At 37.1% G+C, this 25956-nt stretch overlaps 1 long non-coding RNA gene across 1 annotated transcript; it reads right to left on the bottom strand.

The window, feature by feature from the left end:
• Window positions 1-656: 656 nt before the first annotated feature.
• LOC121090697 lies at window positions 657-25956 on the bottom strand. The gene is made up of 5 exons (XR_005828664.1): window positions 25720-25956; window positions 24292-24425; window positions 22593-22731; window positions 6049-6121; window positions 657-795 (listed from the first exon to the last, which is right to left on the bottom strand). It is a non-coding gene; the product is annotated as an uncharacterized LOC121090697 (long non-coding RNA).

The following is a 25956-nucleotide window of genomic DNA, read 5'->3' as shown; positions in this document are numbered from 1 at the left end:
ATTTCTGCCTGTCCTTGGAAGGAACTGCAATTCCCTCCAGGTCTAACCCACAGCTACTGCCGCCACAGAAGAAAACACACTGCTAAGCCACAGTTTATTGCAGGCTACCTAATATTTTCCAACACTGAGTCCATTTTCTAATTCCTCTCTTTTTCATCTACGGAAGCTTCCAATCCTCTGCTCCCTAAACAATTTTTCTCATCTATTTTCCACTGCTTACCATAAACAGTTTGCACCTACTAGCAGAGGCTCCATTCTTCCCGAATCATATTTTGCCTTCAGCTACCAATGGAAGTTGATGCATTGGCCCTGGATGAGGGTTACTTTTCTCTTGATAAGGAATTACTCATAACAACCAGTATCAGAAACTGATGACAAAATTACCTTTGATATTGTGTTTTCACTTCTGAGTGCTCAGTTTTAGGAAGACAGGATCAGACTTAACAAGAGCTACAACAGCAGTTCCAGAGTATCTTCACTAACTTTTTCTCTTTTTCTCCCAAATGAACAGTTTTTACTACTTTTAATACTGTCTAAAAGATGGCCATCCAGGGTTCTCCCCTCTGTTAAAGCTTTCTGCAGATGAAGAAAAAAGCAATTGAGAAAGCAATATAAAGTCCTGCTTCAATCCCTTAATTTTGAACATACTGTATTTCTTGGTGCAGATGAGCCATCCACTAATAAGTTTTTCAAATTATCCAAACAAACTCTGAACTTCCTGCTGGTTCATTTCTCTGCATCCTTCTCTTTTCTCTTGTTTTCAGCGGCATGGTTCCTTCCATGCTGTTAGACCACCTGTTCAAAAGAATAATAATAACAATACCCCTTACTGTTAAAAATATAGCATTTCTCCCAAGTTAACAAATTTCCCATTACACTACTTTAAAATTATCTCGGTGCAATTAACATATCCTGATTGATCCCATTGGAAGTATCCAGGCACTATAACGCAACTAGTTAGTCTCCACAGGAAGAGTCAGCCAAATCACCTGCTCACACTCATGATGGGGTCTAAATTGAATTCCACAGGCACAAGTTCTGGCAGAAGTCACAGTTTATTTAATATCTGCTAGGATTAAACTCTGCTGTTATGGAAGTAGCTGCCACATTCCCTATACCACAGTCAGTGTGAACAAAAATGCTCAGTTTAGTGTATATGCCACAATCCAGTATCAAACATCTTTCCTGCAGCTGGGCTCCCTACAGCAATGTGAGAGAGAGAGGTGGTTGCAAAATTAAATTGCCTTCCCTCAAATACTAAATCTAATACCTTACATTTCTCTACTCACTCTCACTCCCAAAGCATCCCTTCCAAGCTCTGGTAACAAGTGTGGAAGTGTCTTGCCCATCCTCAGCCCTGGGAATAATATTACTGACATTCCTCCTCGATACCTGCATGGCTTAGCAAGCGATTCCTTAAGGTTTGTTTAATTGGGGGAATTACAATTTTCTTCTATTCTAGTACAATTTCTCTCATGAGATGGGTTTGGGTCTATATCAGCCTTTCTACAGCAGAGAAGCAGAGAGACCAGTAACAATGTCCAGCTGTAGTGTGGAATCAGGTGCAGATCTGAGTTCAGTTATGAAAAATACAAATAAATTGTGTACTCCCACAGATTGCCGAGTCAAGATCTGGCCAATGATACATGTGCAAGTGTCAATACAGTTGATCCCAGGATTTATTTTATACTGAATGATGGCTTGGCTTGTATTTAAAAATGAAACAAACCAAACTGAACAAACAACAACCACAAAACCAAAACCAAGCCACAAGTATATCCCATTGCCTTAGATTCTAAATACAAAGGAAGAAAGAAGCAATTGTTGCTTCAAAGAATTGCAGTCTAACTACACATAGTATCAGCTCATTTAAAGAACAGAAGGCTGAGTAATAAATCGTATACTCAAGGTTTTTTGCAGAAGGTTATGACAGAAATACCAGAAGTGACAGAGGGAGGAAATGAAGATAAAATGTCTCAAATTCAATCTGCAATCTTAATCAAGCTCATCCTTTCCTTCCTCTGAGGGTACTGATTAACTGTGCAAAATGACTGATTCCACGCTACAGCTTATTTTGAAGATACTAATGATGCAGGCTGAGGCCACTTTTTTTGAATTCTGATGAACAAAAATGACATCCAAGGTCATAAAACAGATCAACCAAACAAAAATCAAATATGGAATTGATTGTTTATACCCACATCCAAGTCCTCCAAAATTGTTATATCCAAAGATTCCTAGGACAATAGGTGATTTCCTGAATAGTTCACTTACCTTGCTGAAAAAAATTCCTCTAGACTTTATTGAGTGTACCCATAGTATAACTGGGAAAAAGAAAGGAGCATTCCTTTCCCATCTAGACTTCTGAATTCATGCTATAGCCACCATTAAGCATCCTTAGAAATTACCAGTGTTCATGTTATTAAAAATCTGCCTTTTGGCATGATTTAACTTTACCATGTTCACAGAATCACCACCTGCACTTTAGAAGAGATTTCAAGTATCTGTACCTTTAACAGCAAAACATCCAATGAATAAACTCTGCTATATCAAAAGGAAATTCTCAAGATAGCCATCTCTGTTCTTTAAAGGTCACTTTTCAAAGTTACATATGTAAAACAACGAGATCTTTTTTTCCTTTTTGTAGGTTTTATAGAAATGTTAGTTAGAACATTAGGTTTTGCTAGTATTCTTTTTGGGGGTGGGTGTTAATAAGTAAAAAGCAAGGAGAAGTTGTTTTTCACTGTTGTTTTGTGGTTTTTTTTTAAGTCAGAGACATGTTTTCAAATTTGGTTAGGAACAAATGCCCACGTGTCATGGGTCTGAGAGGAACGTGGAACAAAAGGTCAAATTTCACTTGCTGCTGCATGTTTCTGTGTGGCAGCTATACCCACAATGGGAGAAGGATGCAGCCTGACTTGTGTGGGCATGGAAAGGCCTTAGCAAAATAAAATTCAAACAGAGTTGTGAAGAAAACCTACCTAGACGTGCTATATTCTTTCTTTTTCATGCTGCTGTTTTAGGTTGGGGGGTGGAGGGTGTTTGTTTATTCCTACATAGAGAAAACACATCCAAGGTAGATTGTTTTCCCTGAACACTCTTAGTTCCTTCCTCCTGGCAGATACTTAGTTTCTATTGTTATTCACTACTATCTTAAATAAGTTTATTATCTTTTGTATGACCTACTTCTCCCAGAACCACCTGTTTACTTCAAACTCCCTATCTTCTAGATTACATCCTCTAGTTTTGCGGGGAATTTAGCTTTACAGAAGTAAGAAAATATTTCCCTATTAATGCTATCATCCTGAGTTATGGTTCTGAAGTTTTTCCTTTTTGTTACCTAAAAATCTTCTCCATTCAAATGGGGATAATTGGAAGCTCCTTAATTTTTCATTGAATCTTAGGCTCTTGAGACTCAATAACACTTTTTCTGCATCTTTTGGAAGACTTTAATATCCTCTCTACAGATCAGTGAGTAATTGTTCACAAAGTTTTCTACCAGAGAACTCCCAAGTGAGTGATATGATAACAGCATAATCTTCAGCTTAGAATTATCTCTTTCCACTGGTACTGACTCAGATTTTATTTGTGTTTCTAAAGGATGCTTTGCATGGAATAATCAGTTTTTGTGATATTTCCCACCCACCCACACCCTTACAGAGTAACCTCTTTTCCTAATCACTGTGTTGAAAGCTTCCTGTATTTCAGTTTAGCTTTGAAAAACACAAGCAACAGTTTTCTGTAAGTGACTTTTTGTGTTGGAAAGCTCTCAGAAAATTTACTCTTACAGACAAGGAGTGTGTTTGTTTAGATCACCAAATCATTAATCAATGAAATGAGCACCAAAATCAACACTTCATAAATATGCTCACAAAAATATAGACATCCATCTACTCAATGATATACAAGCAAAACTGGCAGGACTCAAATTTCAGGCTTATTAATAAAAAAAAACCTAATCCTTTAGAAAAAAAATAGAAGAGACAATAGAAAATGAGAGCTTGATATATACTTAGGAAGGAAGAAAGAATTATTAAGCTCTCCCTTGTACAGCACGTGATCTATGTGACAACAGATTACAGCAAGCACTGTACGTATGGATTTCCATGTGTGGGTATATACACATATATATATCAGCTACATTAAACTGACACCGCAATTAAGCCATAAAGGGTTTTATCATAGGCAAAATTCCATTACTCTGTCAATATTTTTTGCAATTTTATTCTGACTTTAACAACTGATGAAGAAAAGTTCTTTTGTTTCATTTCCTAGATATTATTTCCTGTCATTTTATATCGGCTTCTGTCACAGCACTCTGTAGACTATCAAGCTGCAACAAGGTCTTTTACTACCTCATACCAGCATACTCTTCCTACAGCCCCTCTACTACCCTCACCTCATCCCAGGCATGTGTTCTTTCTCTCTTCCTCAGCTGCTCTCTCTTCACTGGCTCTCAACCACTTAACAGAACCAGCCACACCTGCACCTTATCTATATCAGCCAACCCTCTGTCCCTGAAGCCAGCCCACATCTATATGTTATGAATGCCAATTAGCCCAGATTCATCCCTCTACAGGCTTCTATCAAAACCAGCTACCTATCCTTGCTTTAGATGAAGCTGAAAGCCAGGAGCCAGTAAGTCCGCACACATGTTTTTTTCATAGACATGCTGAGGGACAAGTTGTGTGTGATTTTTGACATGTGGCATGTACAGAAAAGTTTGAAATCTGAATTTTATGTTGTCTTCAGTGTTAACTGTGAATAAGGGAAGAGAACTCTTACTAAACTTGCAGAATAAATCTGTCCTACCACTTCTGTGGTAGTTGATGGAAACAAGCTATTCCAAGTGCTCTGTTTGGTTGTAAAACTTGGATGACTCTGTCAATCATCTCAGTGGAAACATGGCAAAAGAAGCAGCTGCAGATATCTCCAAGTGATATCTGAAGTAACTAGATTAGTGCCATTTCAGACTTGTCTATACCAAAACTTGTTCTTTGAACTTAATCTGGAAATTACTTGTAAACCACCACAATCTACAGATTACATAGGCATTAGCTCCCAAGGGAGAAGACTATAGCCAGGCAGGCTACAGCTGTAACCATCATGCTTTGGAGATGAACTTATGATACTTCTGATGGATTCTAGATGCAACTGGAGACATTTCGAGTTGCAGCTTCTTCACTTCATCTTCCCTTCAAAGAGGCAGGATCAATAAGCAATGGAGGAACTCTTCAGCCATGTAAGAATGAGAAGCTCTATATTATTTTTTTTCTCCCTGTTCTAATTTTTCTTGTAGCTGCTACCATGTACATGTCCCAAAACCAAGAGTGAGGTCTACTTGATTCTTCACTGTGACTTTTTGGCAGAGTAGTTTAAATATTTCATAGTAGAACAGAAATAATTGAAGACAAATGTAGGATACAGCTGAGTAAATGAATTATATAACAAAATAATCTATTTTCTACATAACAGTAACTTAATAATTCATTGGGATTGTGACCCACAGTCAATGTGCTGCTGAGCCTCCTCTGGATATTGCTCTTTACAGATGAGTAATGCTGTGTGCTTCCTTCCTCTGTTTCAAATGCCTTGACATCAGGCATAGGAGACACAGAGGGAGACTCATCTGATTCAGTGCAGATGTTAGGACTAGTCAGTCCCTCTTCCATCCATGGAAAGAAAGGCTATTTTCAGGGCACAATTCTTCTCATCCTCAAGGAGACATCTAAACCAGCTCAGATGATTCATGCCTTAATTTTTTTTATTTCCCCTCACTGAGAAAAGGGCATTTAGAAAAATAACTCAGATGTAGACATCTTTACTGTAGTCATATAGAGTTCAGTAAAATAAATCAACATTCACAGCCAGGTCTGACATCTAAAATTGTCTTAATTTGTGCATACCTCAAAGTATACTGCAAAAATAGTAGTCACAATTCTGTATACCATAACAATGCTTTTCTTCTGGTACTTGCAATTCAAAGAAAAAAAAAATATAGTGGTGGACACACTACAGAAGACATGCAAAAGAAAGGCTGGAACTTACTTTTACTATTCAATAATGCATTGACCACTGATGAAGGGATGCTGCTGATCTAGCTTTGATGGAGGGGCACAACCTAGAACACAGTAAATGGCAAAGCTGTATTTATTGTTCTTCTTTGCTCAAGTATTGTTTTCCAGAGATCTCAAAGCGCATTATAAACAAAAGAAATCTCATAATTTTAATTATATGAGACATAAATTGAAGTGCAGAGAAACTAAGATGTTTAATAAATGTTCCTTATTATGTTAACAATAGAGCTGGAGTGAAATTTTCCATGGTCCTATTCCAAGTCACATTGGACTTTTATAGTGTTTCAGTCCTGTAAAGTCTTTCACTTACAAAAGGGGAAGAAAACACTGGAGATACAGCAGTGCATGTGTAATCATCTTGAAGAAAAGGCAGTAAGAAATTTTATTCCTCACAAGGCTGATGAACTAGTTTCTATTGACATTATCAGAAACAGATTTTATCCAAAACATGTTCTTCCTTTACAGATAAACCAGAAATTACTCACAGGGTAACAACATTTTTTGGTTCTTTGTTGTTTTTTGTTTTGTTTTGTTTTGTTTTTTCCTAGGGGTGCCGGGCGTAGGGGGTGGGGCTGTTGTCTTTAGAATGAAGAAAACCCTTCTTGAATCTCTATTCAATCTGTAGCATCTCCATTGCTAAATACAATTTTAAACTACAGTGATTTTATCACATGTACTGGAGTGTTTGTATGAATGGTCTTCCACATTTACAACAAATGACTCTACTAGCAGAGCTGTGTGTACAGACTCTTGTGTAGTCATTCAATAGACTCTGAAGCAGACCTTTCTTTTTGTATCGACATCCCTTTAAAAGCTCCCTTATTCTGAGGAACAGGAATCAACATCAAGTGAAGTAGTAGTTGGCATAATACAACTAATTCAGCTTTTCAGATACAAAGCAGCATCTCTAATGGGGAAAAGAACTCCATTGTACCTGTAAAGAAGCCTTTTAAAAATACATCATTATAATGCAGAACTCTTTCTTCAAGATATTGAAACTGATTTATTTGTGAACTGTCATATGAGAGTGGATAAAAGCCACAAAATTTATGTGTATAAAAATTAAGAAGTTACATGGTATACAAGTTAATTGATAAGGTAGAAGGCAATTCTTCAAACTGTGTTATGCAAAGACTTTAATCACAGACTCTGTCATGCAAATCAGTGTTAGTTATATTAGCAGGGGACTGATGAATTGATTTATGTCTAGATGTTCCTAGCAGGCAACTGATACTTCACATGGCAAAGAAGGCAAAATGCTTGCAGGTCCCTGCCATGCTAAAGTGGGAGGAAATGGTTTCTTAAACCCACTTAACAATGGTCCTTTTGTCCTGAGCACACCACCAGGCACCACAAAGGGAGGATACCATACAGCAATAAGAGCTACAGCAGAAAGAAAACAACAAAAAAGCAAACGATGCCTCAAAATAATTTTACATCAAGGAGAAAGTTATCATCTTCAAAAGTCGGTGGCTGGAGGCCTTTGTAATCTTAATCATTGTATTCCTGCAGTTGCTACTGTTCTGAACCTGCTGAAGGCATCCCAGGCAGTCTTGTCACCCCTCTACTCATTAAAGAAGCAGACAGGCAGGCAGCTTATGACAGCTTATGGATTCGTAAATTCCAACACCGTAAGGTAACACCAGGGTACTCAGCTAACAAACACACGGGGAGACGGCAGGAAGAAAGAGGAGGGTGGTCATGTTTAGTGGGTTTTTTCACAGCAAAACTGGAGCCGGTGAAAGGTCTTGAGCACAAGTCTTATGAGGAGCAGCTGGGGGAGCTGTTTAGTCTGGAGAAGCCTCGGGGGGGGAGGGGGGGGTTTGCGGCCTTATTGCTCTCTACAACTACCTGAAAGGAGGTTGTAGTGAGGTGGGGGTAGGTCTCTTCTGCCAAATAACTAGACACAGGACAATAGAAAATGGCCTTAAGTTACACCAGGGGAGGTTTAGATTGGATATTAGGAAAAAATTCTTCACTGAAAAGGTGGTGAAGCATTGGAGCAGGCTGCCCAGGGAGGTGGTGTGATCACCATGTGTTTAAAAACCGTGTAGATGCAGTGCTTAGCAATATGGTTTAGTGATGGATTTGGCAGTGCTGGGTTAACAGTTGGACTTGATGATTTTAGAGGTCTCTTCCAACCTAAATGACTCTATGATTCTACGACTTTCTGATTCTAAATTTTGTGAGTCATAGAAAATGCACAACTTTAAGAACTGGGACATACTTTCTGCTAAAAGACATGAAAACTGTTCATAACAAAATTTTTAGAAATTCCTGCAAAGATATCCAACTATGCTGTTCTGTGCAAATTTCTCCTGGCAATATATATGGTATCTCTACGTCTACTGCCTCTAGATTCTCTGTTTAAAAAATAATCATAATGTTTTAAAACTGAGAAAACTGTGATTCAGCAACACTGTGGATTATATGAGTGAGCAGACACATAAAGTGAAATTTACTCTTTCAGTCTTTATAAACTGCCCAGGTTAATTTCCATACACCTAGCTTCTACCTCAAATCTCTTCTAGCTTGCATTTTGCTGTCTCTGATATTGTTTTAAAGGTCCAGATTTTATGAGGATGAAAGTTAGCTACAGGCTAACTTTCAAGTATGGATGTTTTTAAAGAGATGCAATTAATATGAGATTCAAAGTTTTTAGATATATTACTTTTTTCTTGATTTAATAACATAATCTATTGAGTGTTTTTGCATTTTATTATGCAGTGCATTTTACTTTGCATGTCAATACATCATACATGCTTTACAGTAAACTACAATAACCTAGGAAAACTACAACAGCTGAAAAATTACTGGAACAACATAAGAAGAATAGGCCTGTCTATTTTAAAAGTTTAATACTCTAAACCACTCATAATTATTGCATGCTTTACTGAATATACTATCATTAATGGAGAAGCAATTGAAAATTTAGGCATTATTGGACCCCTATTCATCAAAGATTATTAATTAACACATACAGCTGAATAAGAAGTTCTTTTGCTTAACAGTGCCTACTCTCTTAACTGCTGCATATCAGGGTGTTTGGAAAAGTGATGAAAAAATAGCAGTCTATTAATTAAGTATAACTCAAAAAATAATATTTTCAGGGCACTTTTCTAACACAGGGACAACATCTACTTTCTCAGACAAACAGATAACATGCCAAGCCTGCTTAAAGGTCCCATGCCAGGACTTGGAATGCCTATCATGGCATGAGTTTTTCATGACAGCAAGTGGGGAAGACCCTACAGTTTTGCAGAAGTGCTGGTTGTCTAGATCAGTGGTATGCTGCAGTGGGATTTTGGGCAGCATTGGTTCAAGTCAGACAGAGCTTTGCCTAACTGCTAACATCCACGCAGGGCCTTTCTGTATAGCTTCACAGAGTTTCTGTTGACCAGCCTATGAGTTTCTCACGGTCCCTTAGTTTGAAGTCACTATACCTAATTATCTGCAAATTTGCTAGTTGTGCCCTGTGGGTCACCATCCCGGTTCTTGATGAAAATTTTGACAAATAGGAGCTCTGGTTTATAGCCTTCAGCCTGACAGTCCAGGCAATTTTCAATCTACTTATAAGTTCATTCTTCCAGCCCATATTTCCTTTAGCCTCCAGAAAGGATGTACCAACAGCATTAAAAGACAGCATTAAACGCCTTACTAAAGTTAAGGTACATTATATCCACCAAACATTCCTTATCCACTTAGTAGTTTCATCACAGAAACCAATCATGTTCATCACACACATGATCTGATTACCTTCTTACCCTTCAAGTGTTCAAGTCAAGTGGAATTACCTTAGAGGAGACATGTTCCATGAGAATGAGTAGGGGCCAACTGGCTCTAGTTCTAGGTCCAGCTACTCAATCAGACAGATATCTGCTCACTAGCAGATCCCCACAGTTGTAAAATCCACATGAAGCGGCACCCTCCTTGGATGCATGTCCCCCATGCTCTCTGGTGATGTGGCTGCCTGTGCCCATGTGAGAAGGTGAGCTCCAACAGCCAATTTGGTGTCAGGTGCAGGAGTTGCAAGCAGCATTAAGCAAGCTTCTCTGCATCAGGGAAAATTATCAAAAGAGACCCTGCAACAGCAAGACCTTTAAACTCTTTGAGAATGAGAGAGCTGGTATCGCCAAGGCAACACAGGAACAAGAAGACAGCATAAACTTCCAAGAGTGAAGAGAGGTTAGAAGCTTGAAAACTTGTCACTTCTGGACACAGGACAAAGGTTCCATCTAAATTAACAGCTCTTCCCCTAGAATATAAGTCCAGGGCCTGTCAACAGAGGTGGAGGAACCAGTTCCCAAGGAGGTTTTGGGCTGTCCATCTCACATCCTCATATTGAGAACAGAGCTCTCAAGAGGAAGTGATAATTGTTAGTGGTAATCAACTCCTGCCCACATGGAACCAAAGGATTCCTCTGCTGATAGACCTATTTTTCCCAAGATCTTTCCTATTATCTCAGATGCTAATTGTTTGACGTAGCACAGAAACTGGCATGGATCATGTGATCCTCTGGCTATTAGCCCTGCTATGGACAAATACGGGTACCATGTCAAGGTAAAACATTGAGCATATCAAAGAGTAACCATAAAGCTCTAGGAACAAAAGTGAAGAGGTTAAGACTGTGGGTAAGACTCTCTTCAGGTCTTCCAGCTGGAATAGGAAACACCCAGGAAATGCTCCTGTTAAATCAATGTCTGGCTTTACAAATGGTAGTGCAAGCAACAGCTTCTTTCATCATGGTCTTTCATCTGAGGATCAAGGACTCTGGGAATGAGATGTGACCCGTCTGACTAAAAGAAAGAATATGGTTTTGATGAGGCTTCCTAACTTGGTGAAAGAGAGCTTTAAACAAATTTCACTGATTCATGGGCAGCAAAGTGCAAAGGTAAGAGAGGGAGGTGATGTGTATGCTGAGAAGAAAGCCACCGGGGGCTTTCACATTCTTACCGAGGAGAGAGGGCATTGAAAGGCTTTCCTCAGGTGGCTAAATGCCAATGTGCATAGCCGAGGCAGTAAACAAGAAGGTGAAGTTTGCGCACAGTCATGGGTCTATGGCATGACAGAAAGCACAGGAGCTAATGGGATAACTGTTAGAGGCTGTGGAGGGGTCTCTGTGGGGAGGAAGGGTAGGAAGAGCTGTATGGTAAGTTGCTTTTAACTGCCCAGAGCTATAACATCTGAGAAATGCTTGTTGAGAGCATCTGGGTCAAGGGCAAACACCAGAGGGGAACATAATGCCAGGGCTGTTGTGGGAGGATCTGGAGACCTGTTACAGATAGTCAGCCAAGAGGTGGCAGTATATGATGCTTATCCCAGATAACTAGTGATGTCTTTCACTCATAGGCCTTTCTGGAAACTGCAACTTCTGCTGTAAGATCAGCATGGCATTATACAAATGCTAAAGGAAGTTCCTAGGCTGTGGTGATTTCCTGAAACAAGTGATAAAAGCAACTGCCAGGAGTAGTGGAGGGAAACATTTCATGAGCTATAGCTGTAGAAAATTGCAGGAGTGTCACTCTCAATGAATAATTTGACAAGTGCCATGACATTATGCTGCAGCAACACAGTCAGGATAGTATAGATATACACTAGTAAAAAAAGTTGAATGACATGTAAATCAAAGAGATTTAAGCAGGGTATAATACATAACAGTTACACCATATACATTGAAATAGAGGTTAAGTTGTAATAGTACTGTACACTGTTGTAAATTAATTTCAGCACAGAGATGAAAATCAAGCTTTGAATTCATGGAAGTCTGGCCAGAAAATTCTTCCAAATATCACCAGATTTTAATTCACATCACTGAATCAGCTACTGAAACACTTCATAGAGATATCATACATATAAATTAAGTTACACAAAATAAGGTAAATGTTGTTCATAACACAAGATGACTAATGGCAATATAAATTCACACAAGCTGACTAATAGCAATATAAATTCAGGAACAAGCACTCATACAGTGGCCAGTGACAGGTCAAGAGGCAACTGGCACAAATTTAAACATCAGGAAACATTTTTTTGTTACAAGACTGACTGAGCACTGGCACGTTTGACCAGGGAGGTTATGGAGTCTTCACCCCTGGGGATTTTCAAGAACAATCTAGACACAGTCCTGGACAACCAGCTTTATGTGGTCCTGCTTGAGCAGGGAGAGTGGAAAAGATGACCTTCATAGGTCCTTTCCAACCACAACCATTCTGCAGTTCTGTGATTCTGCAGCAGATGTTGCATTTTGTAGTTCAGAAAATGGGGAATGGAGGGAAGAAGGCAAGAAAGGAAAGAGCAAAAAGAGTGTTAGTTCACTTTGAAAACAAAGACGAGGTAAAAAGCATTCCAAACTGAATGCTCATGTCATGGTTATAATAAATACACTTTTGTTTATGCTATTTATAAACACCTGTAAGTAACTTAAGATCCAACATTTTAATATAATCATTAAAATTCCATCACAATGAAATACCGAACTGAAATAATAGCTTCCAATCAGATGTAAAACAGTTTATTTATACATATTCATTTTATTTTTAATTTGTTTAATTTATTACATAAATAATTTATTTATTTAATGTGTATGCTACTTTTAATTAAGCTGATTTCTAAATAATTTTCACATTAGGGAAGTATATAAATGTGGTCCCCTATTCTGTAAAAGTACAATATCTACAGATAAGATGGGCAAATTGATGCATTATAGAATTTCAGCACATCATTTATACATGTCAAAGTGTAATAGCATGGGATGCATCACCATAAATCATTTCTGTATTATTTAAAGTGTTGTAAAGGTCACCTCCAGACTTAGGACAATACTAGCCATATTGGTTTTGTTAAATGAGTGATCAAACTATCATTGAAAGAGTGCGATTCACACTTTGCAAGTGCAGTCTGTTCTTTCCTTTTTATTTTTGTCAAGGATGACTTCCTTGCTGAAAACAAAAAAAAAAAAAAAGAAAAAAAAAGAAAAAAAACAACCAAGAAGTAGAAAGGGAGATTTTCTGAGTCAAATGAGTCTATTAAATAGGATGTTGATTGCACTGCTTCTAGATAAGGAGTGGCAGGTTGCTTAAATTAAATGCAAGCTATACCTGAGAGGATGCCTAGAGAATTCCAAAGTCTGGAGGAACTGAGTTATCTATCAATTGTAGAAATGTATTGGTTCATGCAAGACTAGCACTCAGTCAAATCAAAGGATGTAAAAGGTGCTATAAGCAAGTATATACTTCTGTATGCATTGTGAAAAAGTTTATTTTATGTTCACAACTCCAGCTAGTTGGACAAGCACTCTTTGAAATGACCATGGAAAACCAAAACCAAACCAAAAAAACCCACATACAAAAACAACGACAAAAAACCCCAACCCCAAACAAAATAAGCTGACATTGAACACACTTTGAGCATCTTTTTAGTCTGCATCTAGTGTCAGATCAAACTTTTATTCTCCCTCTAGGATATTCATGCCAGCCTAAACTAAACTTGCAGCTATATGGAAAAATATTGCAAGATTGTCATAACGTATTTTTGTTTCTGTAAGAATATAAGCAATGCAAACTGTAGGAAACTGAGCTTCACCAGATAGGATTTGTTTCTCCAAAACAAATAAGACTCTCAGATACTGTTCACTGTCACAGTAGCACATACTGAACACAAATTTGTCCTCCAGGTCCACAAAAGTCTTACTCTAACAGAAACAAGTCCTTTTGCAGAATGTACTTTCTGAAGTTCATCTCATTCTGCTTGTGACTGCACCATGTGGTTTGTGGTTTTCTTTGTGAAAACACAATAAAACTACTGTTTTCACTTGTCTGGAGCACCTCCCATTTCAGTTTTTCCTTAATATCACATATCGGAGACATAGCTGACAATTATCTAAGCCTCAGATAGTCATCTATTTAATCAATAGGAAGGGGATTCATTCTTAAAACACTTGTATAAGATAATGAAATCAAACTGCTTTCTGCAACTGGCTCTACCTTTTTACTGATTCAAAGAAAAATCTCAAAAATTGGCTTATATTTAGATAGTTAAATGTCTAAACATTTCTAAAGGTGAATTTTGCTTTCCATCTTCAATCTAGATTCTGTCCTTTGCACGCCTGGCAGATTAATTTTATTGATAAACTCATTTCAGCCAAATGTCAGAACGAACACACTGCCTTCTATCTTCTTGACCTGTCTGGTTTTGGTTTTGAACCAAGTGTTCTCTTTAATCTAGTTCTCTTTTGTCTTATGTAATTCCACTTTATCCTGGCTGTCCTCTAGCTCTAAAAGATCCATCAGCTTCTCCTCCAGGTGATTCCCATACTCTTTAAAGTGTTTCTGTAGTTCTGTGGCAAGGTTCTGTGATCTTTTTCCTTTCTAGGTTATCTTCGGTAATCTCTGCCATAAGCACAAATTCATCTATCATCTTTATGATGAAGTCACTCTGATGATTCTGTGAATCTCCTTCCTTTTCTTTCCTTCAGGTTTGTCTCTTTCTGTCTTACTGCCTGAGATCTCATATGGGATGCCCTGCCATCAGCTTAGAGCTTTCTATTTTCCTTCTCCAAACCACCCAGTTGATCACTGTGAATGTCACCTCATTACAGCACCATCACACCACACCTTGAGAGTACTTCACTTTTCTCAGATTTATCCACAGGATCCTATGTCTTCATACCATTCATAAGATTTTTGTTTCATTTATTCCAAAAGCACATGCTTTCACACAAACCCTTTTTATCTCCTATCTGGATGCCATTGCCCAGCCTGAACCTGTGTGACCGATGTATATCCACTGAGATAATTCATGCAAAGGTCACGCTTCAAATCAGTCATCAGTTCCCACCATTCTGGTAAATGCTGCATCATGCTCTTCTCATACTTCCTCACTGGCTTCTAACGGCAAGATTTTGGTGCCCAAGTACATGTCTGTTGGCTTTTGAGATTCTTTATAGCACTTATGAGAGTCTCACGCTCTTTCCAGTCAGTACCCAGAGACAGAGAGGATCTAAATTGGTGTCTAAAATTATGCCTATGTTTTGGCAACTAAGTTCCACTCTTCCCATTTTATACTTAACTCTTAGATGGGCTGTTGGTATCGATACTTCTTCACAGTGCCTGCTAATACTAAGTGCAAGAACACATCTGGGGCTGTCAGATGAAATCATGCAAATAAAATTACAGTGAGTAAGGTGATTTCAGCTCCTGTTCCTTCTCCCTTTTTCCTGAGGAAGGACAATTGTAGTAGGGAAAAGCAGAATGACATTGCCATGACTTCAGCAACTAGTGTGAACTTGGGTTCTGCACTCTTCAGACTGCAGCAATCTGGGTATCAAAAACTGGTTCATGCTGTAAGCTGTTCAAAGTACTGTTCATACTCTTCTTCAAAAGTATGAGGTTCAAACTTGGAAAAGCTTGAATCCAGCCCTTTGCTTGATGTATGAGTTTGTCTAAATGCCTGTCCTGTCACATTCAGCAAACAAAAAAGAAGAGAAATTATGTTTGCCTGTCACAAAGACAGCAAAAAAAGTAAAACAGGATAACATTATGTTGGAGGAATTTTCTCTTCATAATAGATGTATAATGAACAAACATTCTTGTTGTGTGGAAAAACAATCAAGGGAACAATTCCACTAATGCAGTCAGTAAAATAAAGAGATTTCTATCTTGATAACAATTTATCTCCCTCATCAACAACTTGAGTTGTACATGGGTCTATTATTTTAATCAGAAAAAAAGCTGCATAAATTTGTTTTATTTTAAACTTTGAAAAAAAGCAAGAGCCTCCCCTACTTTTCGCAGTGTAAAGTATGAAAGCTACAGATCTTTCATTATATTTTCATCCAGCACACAGCAGTGCAAATTGTCTTGACAGAAGAATATGAGGCTCAAATGGCTTTGGCATGTGATTAAAATCCAAGGGGAAGTGGTGATCATCTCAAACACTATTTGTACTTAGTGGGTGGCAATGTTAAGTATTTGCAGTGAAATAAAGAAACAACAAAACCAGTGTTTTAACTGTTTGTGGGGAGAGAAAAAATGGAAAATCAGAAGAGTTGGTAGTCTTTGAACACACATTGATGTTCTTCAAGCAGCTGCCTGCATCAGATACCTGCCTTTGGGCTTTTTTTCAGTAACTTAAGTTCAACAAATTCTCCAAATCCCAGATAATTTCCACTGTGACAATCAGATAATGTATAGTCCATTGAATATACTTTAGCCTTTCCTGAATTCATTCCTCAGTCACAGGTGCTGAAAAACCAACAGAGAATGGAACCTGTGAAGTCCAGCCTTCTTCCAATTTCTGACTTTGGTTTCTCTTCTGAGCTGAGGTTGGCCTGGGATTTACCCCAGGGAAACTAATTTGCAGAAGTCATCATCTTCAGAGCCTTTCAAATTTCTGTTCACAGCTCCACCATGGGAGCTACATTTTGACCAAACAAGGCTTTTCCCCCCACAGATATTTATACTCTGTCCCCTGTCCTCTCTTCTCAGAACAAGTTCTTATACTTCTTTTGCTCTGGCTTTTCTCAAGAAAGGACATGCTAAGTCCTGGATGAATGGCTTTTGTACACCGATGTGCTGCCAAACTAATAATGACTAAATAGGAGGAGAAAGAAGAAACTGGCAGGGAGGGACAGGGACATCTACCTAGAATTTTCAGTGGTAGGCAGTGAACATGAATTTTACAGACAAAGGACTAACAGGAAGAGGAAGCCAGATTTTAAACAAATAAAAATGGCTTCAGGAGAGCTATAGTTTGAAAGAAATTAGCAAAGCTGTACTGAGACTCCTCTGATTAAAAGCACATCTGCTTATGGAGAAGGGCTGAAAGGAATTTCCTTGACATCTTGCACAGCACAGTTTCAGCAGATGTGACTTTTGGGGAGGGAAAGTCAGTCTCGCAGTGACAATGGGAAGCTGTTTCAGGCATTAACTACTACATCAATCAAATACTTTCAACAGAAAAGCCTCTCATCAGGCAAAGATTGTTTCAATGGAAGGAAAGCTTCCAACAGCAAGAATTTCCAAGGAAACCAAGCGAGCAGACTAGGCAACTCTCCGCTGCCCAGCATCCACATGGCCCAGCTGCCTTGCTGGGCTGTAGGACAGCTGATGGAATCTTGGCCATGTATGTGCTTGCCATGAAAGTGGTGAGTGAGAGTGGAGCCAGGAATGGCTCCAGTTTTCAGTTTTCATCAGGCATGGGGAAGGGCACTTTTAAGGAAGAGTTACATAACGAAGGAATCAGTAGCAAGTAGAAAATTTTAGTGAAGTACAAATTGTAGTTTCTTAGATTATCTGTTTGACTCTATCTGTTACAAATGATTCTGTTCTATCCAGTGGCAGTTTAGTAAGCTTCATCTCCCAAATGATAATTTTTAGATACATGAAGAGCCACCACCAAATATTTGCTAAGGAAAATATCTTAGATGCACATCCAGTTTTTCTTGCAGAAGTATTTTCTTATGATTTTCTCAGACAAAGAGCAACCTGATTCTCATTTTCTAAGTAGCAATGGTCTTATGTATTTAGTATACACAGTGATTTCAAGGAAGCAGATGGTCAGGGAACGGTTGTGGTTTTTTTCTGATACTTTACAATTTTCTGCAGAAAGTGACGCTGAAAACACCTCTTTCACTTAACTATCAAATTGTTGTAAAAGAAAAAGAAAAAAGTGACACAGAAAACAAATTATGGATTGCTGAGTGGGGATCTATACTTTCAAGTTTAGACAAATTTAGGTTTGTGTGGAAAAAAGTGACATTTCAAATGATGTGATATAATTAGATCATGTTTTAATATCATTATTTAGAAAGACATTCACTCTTGATTTAAGGACTCTAAAGCATAGAATATTCATTGTACCCCAAAATGAATGATTAAAATTTAGCTTTAGAAAGTACTTTATGTGTGTTCTAGAACTGGTAGCTTCACATTCTGGTTAAGATTCTCTTACACCTTTGTGTTTAAGATTACAACTATTTTTAGACAGGAAAATGCATGCAGTTATTCACATTATGAAAAGCCCCTGTCCAGATGGTGGAAAGCTGTCCTGGGAGGAGTCTTTCAACTAGAATAATTCAGTAACAACCGTTTTCCATAACACCACATTGGAAAGGCACTAATTATTGCTATTGCTTCCTACATTTCCTTGGTAACTAAATGCTAAAACTGAGTCTTTTCATGGCCTCCAAAATCAGATTAAAAGATAAGACTGTTGCCCAGTTCATCCCATTTAGACTCCTAAAGTAGCAGTACAAAGTACTATTTTATTCCATAATTCTCACTATTGAAATATTGTTGATGGTTTATACCAGTTACTCAGAAAACCTCTCAATATTTTAAAAACTCTTGAACAGAGCTGAAATAGTCAGATAGTTGGAAATGTTTAACTCAAGAGAATATATATTACACTTCCAGCTAATTACTGCTATACCAACATAGATGTAACTTCATGGTTTTTCCAGACAGGGTTATATAGAAAGAAACACATCTACCCAACAAATGGAAATGGCTGCTGTGTTTTGATGAGTGTCTGTTGTGACGGGTTACTGTTTAAAGTAGAGTTTTAATTTAGAAAGTTAACCAGTTTAGGAATGAAAACCGGGGACACCTCGGTATATCTCAAGATCAGATACAGTGGATGACATGGAGTCTAGAGACCAAAGGAATAAAAGGATTGGTGGGAGTCTATGAATTCTCAGTGGGAATAGTTTTAATAATGAATTTTCAACTGAATTGCAAAAACAGATGTTATGTGTAGGACCTAAGAACACTGGAAATTGATTGTGCTCATAGGGCATACAGAGAAAGTACCTACTCTAAATGAGTTTCTTCTTTACCTACCTCTGTGTTAACAGTTTATGGTTGAGATGATCTGCAAGGGAAATTATGTGCAACTGCCACCATCAGGTCTTAAACAGCAATTGCATTGTTTTGATTATTAGGGACTCTAGGACATGATCATTCTAGTTTGTGAATTTCACTTTTTTCATATGACTAAGATGCAAAGAAGCTTACATGTGTGTCATTGCTTCATACACCCCATGCTTTTGCTTTGTAATCCTCTTTCTCCTACAAAAAAACCTCAACACAAACCCAACCAAACAAAAATCAAAACACTGGAGACAGCCCACCATCCAAAAGTTGAGAAAATCATGAACCTTCACGAAGCACTAGTTCCCTCAGCTGGAAAACATTTAAACATAAAAGAACTTTAATTTAATTTCATGTAAAATCTAACTTGAGAGTTTACAAAGCATGAAAACTTTTGCTATTAAGATGTGCAGTCTGTCTTTCGCAAGCTGTATATCTGGTTCTGATTTGTCATAACCAGACATTTCTCATTAAACAATTCTTACTCATTATTTGCACTGTAGGCATTACTTGTAAAGGCTTGCAAAAGACACTTTGCTTCCTGCCTTTAGAATAGACTGCAACACGTCTTTGTTTGCCTCCTGTTGCCACTGTTCTTGGGAATTATGAAAAAACAGCCTGAATAAAAGGGGAAGTGCATGTAGATTAGAAGGAGCAGAATAAAAACCAGTATATCAGGTTCTCAAAATAGATCATGGAAATGCCATTTATACCATACCTAATCCTAAGCAAGGCAAACGCTAGTTAAGATCACTGGTATTCATGCATAGCTATTACAATAACAATCACAGGCAAGGATCCTGCTGTATTAGAGAGTGCAGAGAAATGGGACAGACAAAATACCTTGTTCAAAATGCTTGATGCTTAAGGGTAAGTAATGATGAAGTGAGTGCAAGAAAAAAATGAGAGAATCATATGAAGTATACTAAATTCTGGCTCCAGCACACTACCTGCTTAATAATTTCTGCTCCTATTTTGGACTTTTTGTTAAGATTACTGTCAGGAAGAGTATTGCAGGGACGTTCACAGTTACAGAGGTGGTTTTGCAAGTGTTGATAGGTAGCTCATTTTATAAAAAGTCTTCTGTTTTGTGTTGCTGCATAAATAGATTGTGGTTTGGGGTGGTTTGTTTGTTTTGTTTGGGGTTTTTCCTCCCTTTGATTCTTTTGGTAGAAACACTGATAGCAGGCCAAATTTTAATGACATTGTACTGTATCTGTCTCGTCCATCATTTTTAATGTTAGGTCTTACACTAACAGCTATGGAGACATTTGCAGTGATGGATAATTGAAGGCCTTCAGAAGTTCTGCATTTTACCATGCCAGCTCCATTTCACCTGTGGTTCTTATTTGGCTTTCCCTGTGGCAGCTCTGGAAGAGTCCCCCTCTATTATCTTTTATTATCTTGTCTCCTGTCCTGTTCCATTACAATGTATTCTGTTCTGTTCCCTAAGTTCCTTGATTATATATAAATAACTAATACATTTATTTTAAGGAGTCTCTGCACACAAGGTTTATTTTCCAGCCCACCCTGAACTCTTACTGTAAAATCATCATTCCTTGCTACAAAGATTTTTTTTCTTGTTGTCTTATTAACAACTATATTTCTACATGCTAATTCTGAGAGTTAACCTAAAGTTCTTCCTTTACCATCCACCCAAGTTTGAAGTAAAAGGGTTTTAATTTCTTATAATGTTCTTAACATTAATTCCAACCTATATCAGTTAGGAACTGACACTTTAATTTTAATCTGTCACAGTGAAGAAGATTAAATATATTCCTTTGTTGGAGAAAAGTTTGACTTTTTGTTTTTTAACATAACTCTCCAAACAATCCTGAAAACAACAGCTAAACAAATTATGCATCCAAATGGTATGTTATCAGATACCCTAGGATGATAGATCACTTATTAATGTGAGTTAAAAGATCAAGTGTAATTATAAAGAAGAATTATTTTCTCCAGTAGGGTTTAAAAAGCCAAAATCATACTAAAGATAACTTTCAAGACATAGTAATTATGTAAAAAGCCAAAAAGGTCAAAATGGTGAAATGAGTCATTAAAGGTGCATCATAGCAAGTCACTAATATAGAATGTGTAAAGGAAAACCATGATAGGCACTTCAAAAATCAAGGAAATGTCACCACAAAATATGACAGGGCATCTCTCCAGAGTATAGAAAACATGAAAGTCGGAATTAAGGTGATCCATAATAACCTATTTACATTTTCTGCATTTCCCCCCAGTTTTCCATTAATTTTAGAATGAAATTTATATTCGTTCTCACCTTCAATAATTATCAATTTACCTATTTCTACACTTTCATCATCTGTAAACTTTCTATGTTATATACCCATTTCCAAATTAAAAGTTCATCAGACAGAAGTAATAAACTACATGCCACACTGATGATTCTAAAAGTGAAAATGAAATGTGCTCAGAACTTCAAAATCAGTTTCCTAAGTTTCTCAGTTTGAGATATGGTACTACAGAAATTATTTATATAAACAACTACTTGTTTTTAAGTTTGTAAGTCTAGTTTGCTTTCCTTACTAGAATGTTCAGAAACAAATGTAGTCATCTCTTAAAAAGAGATAAAATCATTTGGTCTGTCTCTTTTTAATATGAAAGCCAAAAATGTATTAAAGAAAAACAAATCAGCTTTGCATTAAAGTTTTCTGCTCACTTTTCACTATTTCTTTACATATAAAATTTTCGGCATTAAGGCATATTTGCAAATAGAGAAGTGTCTGCGCTGTAGAGAAATATTTCTGATCAAATCCGCTAAAGATGTGCTAGTCTTTTTAATCTGTAAATTGAAGGCAGATTTCTGAACCCAACTATAAGTCCAATGAAAATAGAAGATAAACTGCATAATGAAATATTTTTTAAAGAGAAAGAGGGAGCTCTAGTAAGATGAGAATGTCTCTGTGTAAAACATATGAATGGATAGATGAAAGTAAAAAAAAATGCCATTTGAATTAGCAGTAGAAAAGTCAAAATGAACATTTTGCCATGTGGATTAATAAGAAAATTAGCTGGTTTCCTAGGGTAAGATCTCAAGTTTATGCTTCTACTTGATTCTCCCCAGAAAATGATCAATTACAAACACCACCACAGACCACTTGGAAACTGTGATAATCTGATTTTCCATTCAGACTTTTAACTACTGTGGTAGGTCCTACCTGTTCAGCTTATTAGAATATATTAGCTTGTTTGAACACACTGTCTAAGTTGTCATTATCATAATACAAAAACTCAGCAGAAAACTTCAGATTAAGTATGCCCTTTTTAAAGACATTTGTTGATAAAGATAATTCAAATATTAAAGTTTTTTCCCCTCTCACAACATTAAACCTCAAGAAATTCCTAAATAGTGCTGCTTATTCTAGTATTGCTTAAGGCACTACCCTGCTGAGAATCTGTACCACACAGTCAATCTAATTTTCCTCATAGTTCAGATGGAAAAATGCCAGAAAGTGACTTTGCCAAACACCATATGCCAAATGGGGACTCTCCCACCAGGATTTTTCAGAACACATTAAGATATTCATCTGGTACTCTGTAGGGGAACAGCTTTCATCCAGAAGAGGAGGGTAAGGAAAAAGAATTGAACAAACCAGCTTGGTAAATTGTCTGACACACTTACATATACGTCAGTTTAGAAGTGTTAGAAGAGTGGAGAAAACTATTCAGCAGCACCCAAGAAGACATTCAGTTCCTGCTAGTTTTCCAAAGGATTTTGGTTTCTGTGTTCATTTGCTTCTTAGAAAATTTGGGATCCAGCACTGCGAACAAGAAATGTACGAAGTATTAAGCTACAGTCTTCTCAATATTTTATTTTATTTTCATCAAACGTGGAGGCAAGAAGCAGTTTCATGTATTTAAAGAAAAGTTCTAATCAGACATTTGCAGTTTCATCAGCTTTACCTTTTGCCATCAGCTGAGAGTTTCTAGTCTTTAATTTTGCTCTGACTATACTACTACACAAGGAAGAATAGAGTGGGAAACAGCTGCAGAAAGATGTTATCTCAGACAGATTAAGAAAACTATCTAAGGAGCCTCGCTAGTCTGAAGAGGTAGGAGAGCAGAGTCTTCAAGGACAGCTGCCTCAAAGCAGCACTTTTTGCAGCCACCTTGATTTTTTTGTTTGTTTGCTCCACTGAGATTCTTATTCTGCCCCCTTGCACAGTAGAGTGCAGACAGCCTGTAGTCTAAGTGCTTCTGAACTGTAAATATTCCAGTTCTTTTTTTTTCAGAAATGATGGTTTACAGAAGGCCTGTTGTTCAGCAAGGCAGATTGCCCAATTCTTAGAAGAAAATTGCGGTATGTATATAGAATCAATGCCAAAAGTAGGATTTTGAAACTTGGGTTGCAACCGCAGTTTCTACATAGCTTCCATAAGTGTATAGTATACTAAGAGATTTTTTTTTTTTTTTTTTTTTTTTTTTTTGTGTGCAAATATTAAGGCACCATATTTAAGATGCTAACATACAAATTTAACCAATGAATCACCTAAATCTCTATTCCAGGCAGCTGGCTGCTTTCTTATGAAAAAGGTTAGGTGTGTGCATGTTTGGAAAGGAAGGCATTCAGCAGTTTGTAGAAAGGCTTAGATCCAATTCTGAAAATAAAAAAGAAAAGTGAAGAAAAGAGATCATAGTCAAGAGTTTTCATTCCAGAGTGTTTGACTAAGTAGTATATCTTCAAGAATGCACCTTACTCCTCAAAACTGTTTATTCAAAAAAAGTTGATCTGAAAATACAAAATAATTCTGCATCTTATCTTCACTTTATGGCAAGCAATATTTAGACAACATCTGAAATAATATTTCATATCCACTTAACGGAAATCTAGTATCAAAGGCATACATTAATGTAAAAGTAACTGCAGGGAAAAAAAACAGTGAAATTCAGGAGTTTCACAATGGATTTTAGTGGAACTAGCATGTCCTGTGTCTTCTGGGCTGGATAAGAATGGTCTAAATTTATCCACAACTTCTGTCTTGATTTTTATTTAGTGGACATCAGCTGGAGAACTGTAACAAATATGAGGATCAGACTACTTATAAAATCACAGAAGGTGGTATGAATCTTAACATCTAAATTCCAAGCACACATCACGAACATTACCCTTAGGAATGCTGGAATATGTTTCTTTCTAGTCATTCTGAAGCTTTATTCTGTGGTATCTAGTCCTTGTGAAATAACATTGTTGTCATAACACCAAGACAACCAATTATTTTCATCTGTTCATCTTCCTATTCAAGACTTGTGTTTGCTCTTTGCTTCTTATAGGTATCCTAATATAGCTTGTCTGCTCTTATTTCACCCTGATTTTTTCATACCATTTATTACTCCAGTTCCCACAGTGTATCTCCAAGCCTTGCAATTTCTTCATACATTGTTGACTTTTGGAGAGTGTTCTATATTTTATCTGCTTGCTTGTGTAGATTGTCTCTTAAAAAAGAATCTGTGCAGTCTGAAAAGAGAAGACAATTATTTTCAAAAACATCAAATACCATGACACACACAGATGCCTACAATAAGAATATTACTAGTTGTCTTGCATATAATCAAAATTGAGGATCACAGGTTTTTCTGTTGTGGTCTAACAAAAAATACTGTTGTGCCCTAAAGGAGAATTTCTGTACTTAGCCCATGGGTAGAAAAGGGAGATCAGCAGGAACTGAAACTATCGTAAAAAACCCTATTGCTGAAGGATCTACTTGCCTTTACACTTCCCCTTTTGCAATCTGCAGACTGTTTTTCAGACCCAGATAATTTATTTCAAAATTGATAACATGCATGAGAAATAGTGGTCACATTTGATCAAGAATGCTGTGCAGTAAAGACTGAAACTAAATTTTGTACATTGCAATTGGATTCTTTTTTAATGGAACTGGCGTCAGATATTAAGTAGACCATGAATGCCAGAGATACTGATGAGAATAAGAAAAGAATTAAGACCATTAGCACAAGTTGGCTAAGATATCATATTTATAGTCACCATCATCAGTTGAAAGTGGAGCTTTCATTACAAGATAGGTTTTTATCTAAAAGTGCACAGGCAGAATACCCTATACTTTTTTACAAATTAAAAAAAAAAAAAAAAGGCTAAGAAAGAAGGAAAATATTTCATAACTTTAAAAGAAAAAGAATACTGAATTGACGTTTTCATAGTGGAGCTTTCATTACAAGATAGGTTTTTATCTAAAAGTGCACAGGCAGAATACCCTATACTTTTTTACAAATTAAAAAAAAAAAAAAAAAAGGCTAAGAAAGAAGGAAAATATTTCATAACTTTAAAAGAAAAAGAATACTGAATTGACGTTTTCATATATGCCAAACTATAAGCAAATTCAAGGCAAAAGAGCTTGTGGTGACTGAAAGAAAAAAGTTATTGATCCTATTAATTTGGCTGTTGTCTGAAGAAGGGAGGAGAAGGCAAGGCAAGTCAAGGCGAGGGAACTATTTGTAGGTTAATGGTTTTCAACTTGTGGCTTGCAAGTTCACGGGAAGGGTGACCCATGAGTTGTTTTTAAGTCTCAAGAACAGGAAATAAATAAGCTTATTGTCAGCAAGTATATATTCACTGCACACAAGTTCATTTCATTTGCTGAGGAGCTTGCAATCAAAAATGGTCTTGTTCCCTTATCTTTGTTGCTGCTGAACAATGACCATGAATATCAAAACCATTTTAAATTGAACACAATACTGTCCAGTAATGGCTTGCAGGTAAGGGTATAAATGTAGTACCAAAAATTCATTCGTACCTTGTAACTGCTACTTTTTGCTATTTCCAGTCTGATGGGTGGGATAGAAAAGAACGTCAGTAAAGTGGTACTGTTGATTCTTGTTGCGTAACAAAAAAATCACTGTGATGCTGAGGTCTTGCGAGTTGGGCAACACTTCTCGGAGACTAACTACTGTCAGTTGATTTAGTCAATGCAGTAACAACCAGCATTTGATACTTTACATGACATTGACAGTGTTTGTTAATTATAAATGTC

Source organism: Falco naumanni, chromosome 6, assembly GCF_017639655.2.
Source record: "Falco naumanni isolate bFalNau1 chromosome 6, bFalNau1.pat, whole genome shotgun sequence".
Taxonomy (NCBI): Eukaryota; Metazoa; Chordata; class Aves; order Falconiformes; family Falconidae; genus Falco; species Falco naumanni.
Note: the sequence above shows the minus strand (reverse complement) of the source record. Positions and strands in the feature narration are given on the sequence as shown.